The sequence below is a fragment of the Myotis brandtii genome, unplaced genomic scaffold (genome assembly GCF_000412655.1).
Source record: "Myotis brandtii unplaced genomic scaffold, ASM41265v1 scaffold353, whole genome shotgun sequence".
NCBI classification, from domain to species: domain Eukaryota; kingdom Metazoa; phylum Chordata; class Mammalia; order Chiroptera; family Vespertilionidae; genus Myotis; species Myotis brandtii.
The window spans coordinates 1,558,820-1,567,176 of record NW_005363578.1 but is presented as its reverse complement, the minus strand read 5'-3'; positions in this window follow the sequence as shown (position 1 = coordinate 1,567,176).

Below are 8,357 nucleotides of genomic sequence, written 5' to 3'. Positions count from 1 at the left end.
GCTCCCATGTTTGAGGCTACTTTAAAGAATTTGTTTTGTCTGATGACTACTTGGCAGCAATGGCTACTTGGTCTGTAATAAAGACTCTCCTATATGCCCATGACTTCTCATATTGTCTTCTTCATCCACTACTCAGTGTCCATGAAGGTCCAGTTCTTGGCAGAGGAGGACCTGTGCACCCAACACAGCCCATTTGAATAATTTCCTTGAAATTTTTGTAGAATTTCTAGATGTTTTCTTGTATGTTTTAATCAGTATTTTTGTTGTCTTTGTTAAAACTTATTAACAAAGTATTAGTGGGAGAAGAAACCATATGAGAGACAACCTTTGTTTGGTAAATGGAAAAAACATAGTAAGCAAGTTAGGACACACACACACAAACATACATACATGTACACCCAATTACAGATATTTAGAGTTCTCCAATATCTTGCAACAGAAGTGTCTTTTTATGTGTTTACTAATATTTTGATTTATTCTCTTCTAAAATTTTTACATAATTTGCCTCTTTTACAATTGGGTTATTTACATGTTCTTAGTTGAATTAAAAATAATTTTGTATAATATTGATATTCTGTAGTCAGTTATATGTATTGTAATATTTTATATAACTATTACTTGCCTTTTTTAATTTCTTTACTGTGTGTTTTTAAGAAATGAGAGATCATAGTGGTATAATTTTAAAGTTTGATGACATATATATGCCAAGTTGATTGATAGGAATGTAACATATCCAACATGAGAAAATGTTTTGAATACAGTAGCTATTAGAAGTTAATATGTACATTGGCCCACAATTTTGTATTTTTAAACTAGAGGCCTGATGCATGAAATTTGTGCAAAAGTAGGCCTTCCTTCCCCGGCTGCCAGCACCAGCTTCCCTCCAGCACCCAGGACCTGGGCTTCTCTTGCAGCCCCGGCTTGGTCCAGAAGGTTGTCCAGAAGGACATCTGGTCTAATTAGCATATTATGCTTTTATTATTATAAATGTTACATATGCAAATATATTTTACATATGGTAACGATCTAAATAATCACAAATAGGTAAATACAAATTTACATGAATAACATCAAGTACAATACATTTTTTACAAAATTTCTGTATATCTAAATAAATCTAATGATGGTAAAATTCAATTGAAAGACATTGAAATAAAAAACAATATAAAGAATGTGCCCCCCTTTACACAAATAGAAATCTCCTCATGTATATTACATATGCATAAATACATATAGATGCACACAAACATTTCTAGAATGACACATGCCAAAATTGGTGACAGAATTATGTTTGAGAAGGAGAACTAGCTCTTTTTCTAAAAATATATATATTTTTATTAACTTCAGAGAAGGAGAGAAAAAAATAGAAACATCAATGATGAGAGAGAATCATTGATTGGCTGCCTCCTGCATGTCCCACAGTGGGGATCTAGCCCACATCCCTGGCTTGTGCCCTGACCAGGGTTCAAACTATGACTTCCTGGTTCATAGGTCGATGTTCAACTGCTGAGCCACACCAGCCCACCGGGGAACTATCTCTTTATTTAGGTGATTGGGCTATTTTGAAAGTGAGCATTTGCTTTCACTCTAGTATTTCTATAATAATTGGTATTGTTATAATTAGAATATATCTTTAATCCAGAAATAGTGAAAAATGAGAATATAATTGAATAAAATATGGCTTAATTTGACTAATTTCTATACTAAAAACAGAATATTATAAAATATAATTTGCTAATATTTTGATTCTTTAAATAATAAATACCATTTGTATAATAAATGCTACTTTAATGAAAAATTTTAATATACTAGAGGCCCAATGCATGAAATTCATGCAAGGGTCTCATCTCTCACAGCCCCGGCTTCATCTGGAAGGTAGTCCAGAAAGTCATCTGGACAGTCATTCCTCTGTTTGGCTGTTCAGTTGATTTGCATATTACACTTTTATTATTATAGGTAGATATATATCCTATGAGAAAATTAATGAAATAAAAAATATTTTTAAACTAGAGGCCTGATATAGGAAAAAATATAATCACATTATTTTTTATTGCAATTTTACTTATGAACCATACTATGAACCAAGAATAGATGGATTTTCATAAATCATAAATAATATGTATTTAAATTCAATATCCAAGATACTTGCCCAATAAAATATCTGGAGACATTCCACCTAAAATTAATAATAAAGCAAAGAGTCAAGATAAATTAGTTCATTGCAATGGCCATGTACTATGTAATTAAGAATAGAAACTCTGTCGTCAAATTTCACAGGCTTGCCCAGCCAGTGTGGCTCAGTGTGTGAATGTTCATCTATGAGCCAGAGGATAAAGCTTTGATTCCCCTGGTCAGGGCACATACCTTGGTTATGGACTTGATACCCAGTGTGGGGTGTGCAGGAGGCAGCCTATCAATGATTCTCTCTCATCATTGATGCTTCAATTTCTCTCTCCCTCTCCCTTCCTCTCTGAAATCAATACAAATCTACTTTTTAAACAATTTCATGGGAATAAATTGTGTGTGCTTGAGTATTTCTTACCATTTGCAGCAGCATGGATGGAACTGCAGAGCATTGTGCTAAGTGAAATAAGCCAGGCAGTGAAAGAAAAATACCACATGATCTCACTCATTTATGAATAATAAAGAACATTATAACTTAATGAACAAAAAGATAAGTACAGAGGCAGAGAAGAATCGAACAGACTGTCAAATTACAGTGATAAGGCTAGGGAATGTTGGGGGTGGTAAGAGATCAATCAAAGGATTTACATGCATGCATATAAGCATAACCAATGGACACAAGACACTGGGGATGTGTGGTAAGGGGATGTGCTAGGAGGTAGTGGAGGCTGGGGGAAGGTCCATGGGGGAAAAAAAGGAGACATATGTACTACTATTTGTAATACTTTAAACAAGAAAATAAAAAAATAAATAATTTTATTGATTGATTTAACAGAGAGAGGAGGGAGAAGAGAGAGAGAGAGAGAGAGAGAGAGAGAGAGAGAGAGAGAAGGAGAGAGAGAGAGAGAGAGAGATTTGTTGTTCACATATTTATCCACTATAGGCCCAGTGCATATAATTCATGCATGAGTAGGGTCCCTAGGCCAGGCTGGTGATCAGGGCTGATCGGGGACTTCCTTCCCACAGCTGCTGTTTGGGCCCTTCCTTTCCCTGCCAGCCAGCTGCCGGCAGGGGCCTTCCTTCCCCTTCCTTTGTTCTGTGCCACCCTCTGGTGGTCAGCACATGTCATAATGAGCAGTCAAACTCCTGAGGAGACAGTTTGCATATTAACCTTTTATTATAGAGGATTTATTGCTTGATTCTTGTATGTGTCCTGACTGGGATCGAATTCACAACCTTGGTGTATCAGCACAACATTCTAACCAACTGCACTACCTGGTCAGGGTGGAGCACATATTTTATTTATGGCAATGGGTTTCTTTGTAGCCCAGAGTAAGTTAATTTAATTTATTATAAATTTTATTGTGTATCATATGGGGAAAATCATAATGGTTACTCTATATAGTTTTTATAGAAATAAATGTTAAAACATATAGTGATTACTTAACAAAACATAATTGCTGTTTTAGATACATCTCTTCAAATATCCAGAGCCCTAAACAATCAGCTCTAGCAAAATTTTCCAAAATTACTCCTCAGTACTGATATTCCATTTAAACCAGGTGTTGACACATATAACAATTGATATTGTCTTCTTTTTTGCACTGTCATTTGGTCTTCCATCCTTACCCAACTTTACCCATTCATTCATTCAATGTGTTTGTTCTATAAGATGATAAACAAAGTAATTTGTATAATTCACAGAGAATTGTATACACTCAGGACTTATGTTACACATAGCTCATTTAGCTACACATGGTCTTCTGAACTCCCAAAGCATTTATAATATACTAGAGGCCTGGTGCACAAAATTCGTGCACAGGTAGGGTCCCTAGGGCTGGTCAACAATCAGGGCCTATTGGGTCCTTCCTTCCCTGGCTGCCAGCCAGGGCTTTCCTTTGTTCCACGCCACCCCCTGGTGGTCAGCTAAGGGTTAAACTCCTGGTTGGTCAAACTCCCAAGGGGACAATTTGCATATTAGCCTTTTATTATATAGGATTCCATCCAATTAGTCAATTATGTATTGATTGTTTACTATTAGTAAGATACATGAATGTTTTCACATTTTCATATTATTCCTATATATATGACTTTAATTTTCTCATGTATGTTTACTGAAATCATATTTCTTTTTTTTCCAACTCATTTATAGAATGAAAGTATAGTGGTTTTTACACTGTATAATTATTAGATAATTAGAAAGAAATATTAGATAATTTTTCACATACCATTTATATTAGAATATTTGTTTTGATCACTTTTGTATACCCAACATTTCCACAGGTAATCATATAGTGATTTGAGGAGCAATAATAAAAGTTTGTTTTATGTTTAGCATTTTTCATTATAGATTATAGAACTACTTGATCCTTCACAATCTCTGAATTAATATTTCTTATGACCAAGACTCTATTTTAGAAAATGTGAGTATAAGTAATCTTTGAACTCAGAAATATGACAAATAGGTCTTCAAATTGATAAAATATCCCATTTAACATCTTGGATCTTCTAAGTATACATCATATATTACTAAACTAAAGAATTTTTAATAACAAATTTATCAATTGTTTCTCTAATATTAATTCTATATGAATATTATCTTTATTTAATAAGCAATTCTTGAACAATTATAATTTTATGAAAATATTAACTGAGATAAATGTATATGTTAAACATTTTTATTTCCAAATGTTTATAGAATTTAACTGTTCTTTATGCTCATAGATAATATTTTATAACATAATGTGTAAAATAAATTTATTTCTATGTTTATATGTAATAACATTTTTTAATTAGGGAATTATTTTATTAGCAGAAATGCTTATTAAGTTTCAATAGATTAAAATGTGAGTATATTATGCTTTTCCTTCCATTTATTGGGGAGTAAATAAGATATAAATCAAACAATGTAGACTAGGAATCATATTAAAAGATGCCAATGTATGATAGTTTTAAACTGCCTATTCTATAAGGTATTGGTCTAGCGTTTGGTGACTACACAATGAAGAGATACATCCCACCATTCCCTACAGAGATACACCCCACCAATTCTCTCAGGTTTCCACATTCAAATTGATTGTTGAATGACAGGATTATTGCAGTCCCTTGTCCAAATAAGTTTCCTTCCTGGAGCTAACATTGACTTAAATTCAAGTTTATATTCATTTTTCAGTCAGTGAACAATGGGAAGTTTTCATAGGTGATAACATATCATTTCATGTTCTTCAAGTAAATACTAGAGGACTTTACATACTTTTTTTTTCTTTTTGGCTCTCCATACTATAAAGAATGCTTTCAGAATACTTTTATATGGTAAAGACTCATGAAAATTGATAAAATTCCTGCTGTTATTTTCTGATTAACAAATTATATTATCTAAGTCACTGTTAATCATCTACCTGGCTTTGCACTATCACCTCATTTTTTCCCCCATTTTCTTTTTATTATTATTTTTTTCCAACTATAGTTTACATTCAATATTATTTTGTATTAGTTTCAGGTGTACAGCATAGTGGTTAGACAATCATATACTTCACAAAGTGTTCCCCTTGATATGTCCGGTACCCACTTGGCAATACATAGTTATTATAATATTTTTTTATCATAGCTCCTCTCCTGTGCCTTACACCCTGGTGACTGTTATGTAACTACCAATTTGTACTTCTCAATTTCTTCACCTGTTTCACCCAGTCCCCCAACCTCCTGCCCTCTGGCAACCATCGGTCTGTTCTCTGTTGGGTTGTTGATTTTCATATTATTGAGTTTTGACAGTTTTAGCAAAAAAAGAAAAAAGATAGAGAAAGAGAATGCATGGACATGGCCAACATGGCAAGTGTGGGGAGGAAGGTGGGTAGAGGTAGAAGAGGGCATAGAAGGGATAAATGGCAATGGGAAAAAATTTAAAAAGAGAGAATGAAAGATAAGCTGAGAGTGGAAGAAAATATTTGCAAATCACATATTTGACAAAAGACTTTATCCAGAATATATGGACCATCACTTCTTATTTTTGAAGATTTTTTTTTAATTTGAGTAGTTTATTTTGGAAGTGAAGATATGTATAACATGATACTTAAAGTCTTTTAAGCCAAAGGAATAAAAATCATAGTAACCACATGTTTTCTATACACAAAAGCTATTTTTACCTACAATTTTCTAAGTAAAACCAACTATTGTACATTACTTTGGAGAGGGGAGAAAAGGTTAAATAGCAAAGCAGTGATCTTTATCTGAGGCTCATGCATTTGATAACCCATGGCAGTTTTCTCTACTTGCTGTCATAACAAAAAAAATTTGTAAATTGGAGCACTTTATTCTGAAAAACCTGCTACTGAAAGTAATATTTCTGAACTCTTCCTAGTTTGAATACATTTTAATTTTAAAGAATATCTGTGTCAGTTTCTTAATACCCCCTAGAAGAATCCTTAATGAGTTTCTGTCACAGCTTATTTTCACTTTTACGTTAGTATAAATTAACACTTCATTAAAAAGTATTCATTTATTTAAAACAAAGTTTCCCACAATGGAAATGGTGGAGTAAGTATTTGCAACTATAATTAAGAGCAAATAATGTAAAGGTTTAGTGAATTCTTAGAATATATAGTGTTACTTGATACTCTGCTTTATTTTATTATGGATGGTGGCAATAGAGCTGATATTGTAATCAATAACATCTACACACGCAACAAATATTTCAGGTACTGAACAAATATTATTTTATATTTTAATGTCCACAGAACTGAACGGCTGACAAAAATAGTCAATATAAAGTTTCATTATATCACATGGTTATGACAAAAGAATATATGATAATGAATATTCACAGTAACTTTGGAAACAGATTGCCTATATTCATATTTTCAGGATAGTTTTCTTTTTGATAGTTTAAAATATTATTTTAGTTCTATTAATGACATGATCATCTAATATATACATATCTATAGTCTTAGCTAGTTGGTATCTATTAAGTAGCATGTTCATGAACATAGTTCTATTAATAAAAATAATTCAAATGTAAAATTTTGGAATATTGTTGGGTACATAATAAATTTCTTATAAGTCATTTAACTTGCTCAAAAAGTAGTCATTAAATGAAAACTTGAGCCCAAAAGATTTATTATATATATGAAAGATTGAGTAAAGAAGTGAGAGTGGGCAGAGCTGTGGTGCATGCTTAATACTAATGTGGCTAGCCCAAGGCGGGGCTCTCTTCAGAGTTGTTCCAATTTGGGTGAGGGAGACTAGGTCTTTCTACCCTACCTTGTCTTTATTAGTCATTGAATACAAGCTGATCAATAAAAGATACATGATCTAGTTTTCAAAAGGGAAGGACGTCCAAAAGAGCTAAGAGTAACTTTCTGGCAGCGCTCTCAGTAGCTGGAGTAATAAGGACACCATAACTTTATCCACTTTCCACCTCTTGTATTGCTCAGATCTGTTCTTCATCTAGGTTTCTAGAACAGTTCCTTCAGCATTCTTGAGTGAAATTATGAGTCAGGTTAGAAGATGAACTATAGACTCTGACATTGCAACTCATCTTGGGACTACAATGGATACAGCTTTCCTCTTCTTTTATCTATTTTAGATTCCTCTTATGCTCAGTCAGAACAGATACATGGGGCCACAAAATCTTAGTTCAGGGATGCTCAACTTATCAATTAATCATTAAAATTAGTCAAGGGTCACACTGAGAGCTTAGAAAACACGTGAAGTCATTTCCTGGCATTTCCTGAGAGAGAGAGAGAGAGAGAGAGAGAGAGAGAGCCTGCACTTGGAATACAGACGTGCAGTTTTTTTTTGTGAGGGTGGGGGGTCTCTGTCTCTCTCTCACTGTACTCACTTTGTTTGAACTGTAGTGTAAAACCCCTACAGTTTTTGCAATTGTTTTTCATAATGGCTATTTGTTCTTTACGTGGTATGTTTCCCTATGAAGGAGGAAAGGCTTACCTGCCCTAAAAACCATAAAAGTACTTCAAGGAGCAATATGGGTAAAAGTAGTATATTCTGGCCCCGAGGGAAGCAGTCCAAGTGTTGTTGTAGGTATCCACATTCTGCTCTAATCCTGGTGACATCCCTGGAAAGGCCTCTTCACACCTGTCCCTGCGGAGACAACTTAGCCTTCTGAACAAAGAATAGCAGGAAAGAAGAGCAGAGAGATTCCGAGCAAGATGGCGGCATAGGTAAACACTGGAGACTGCTGCCGCAAACAACCACTTCAAAAATACAACTAAAAGACG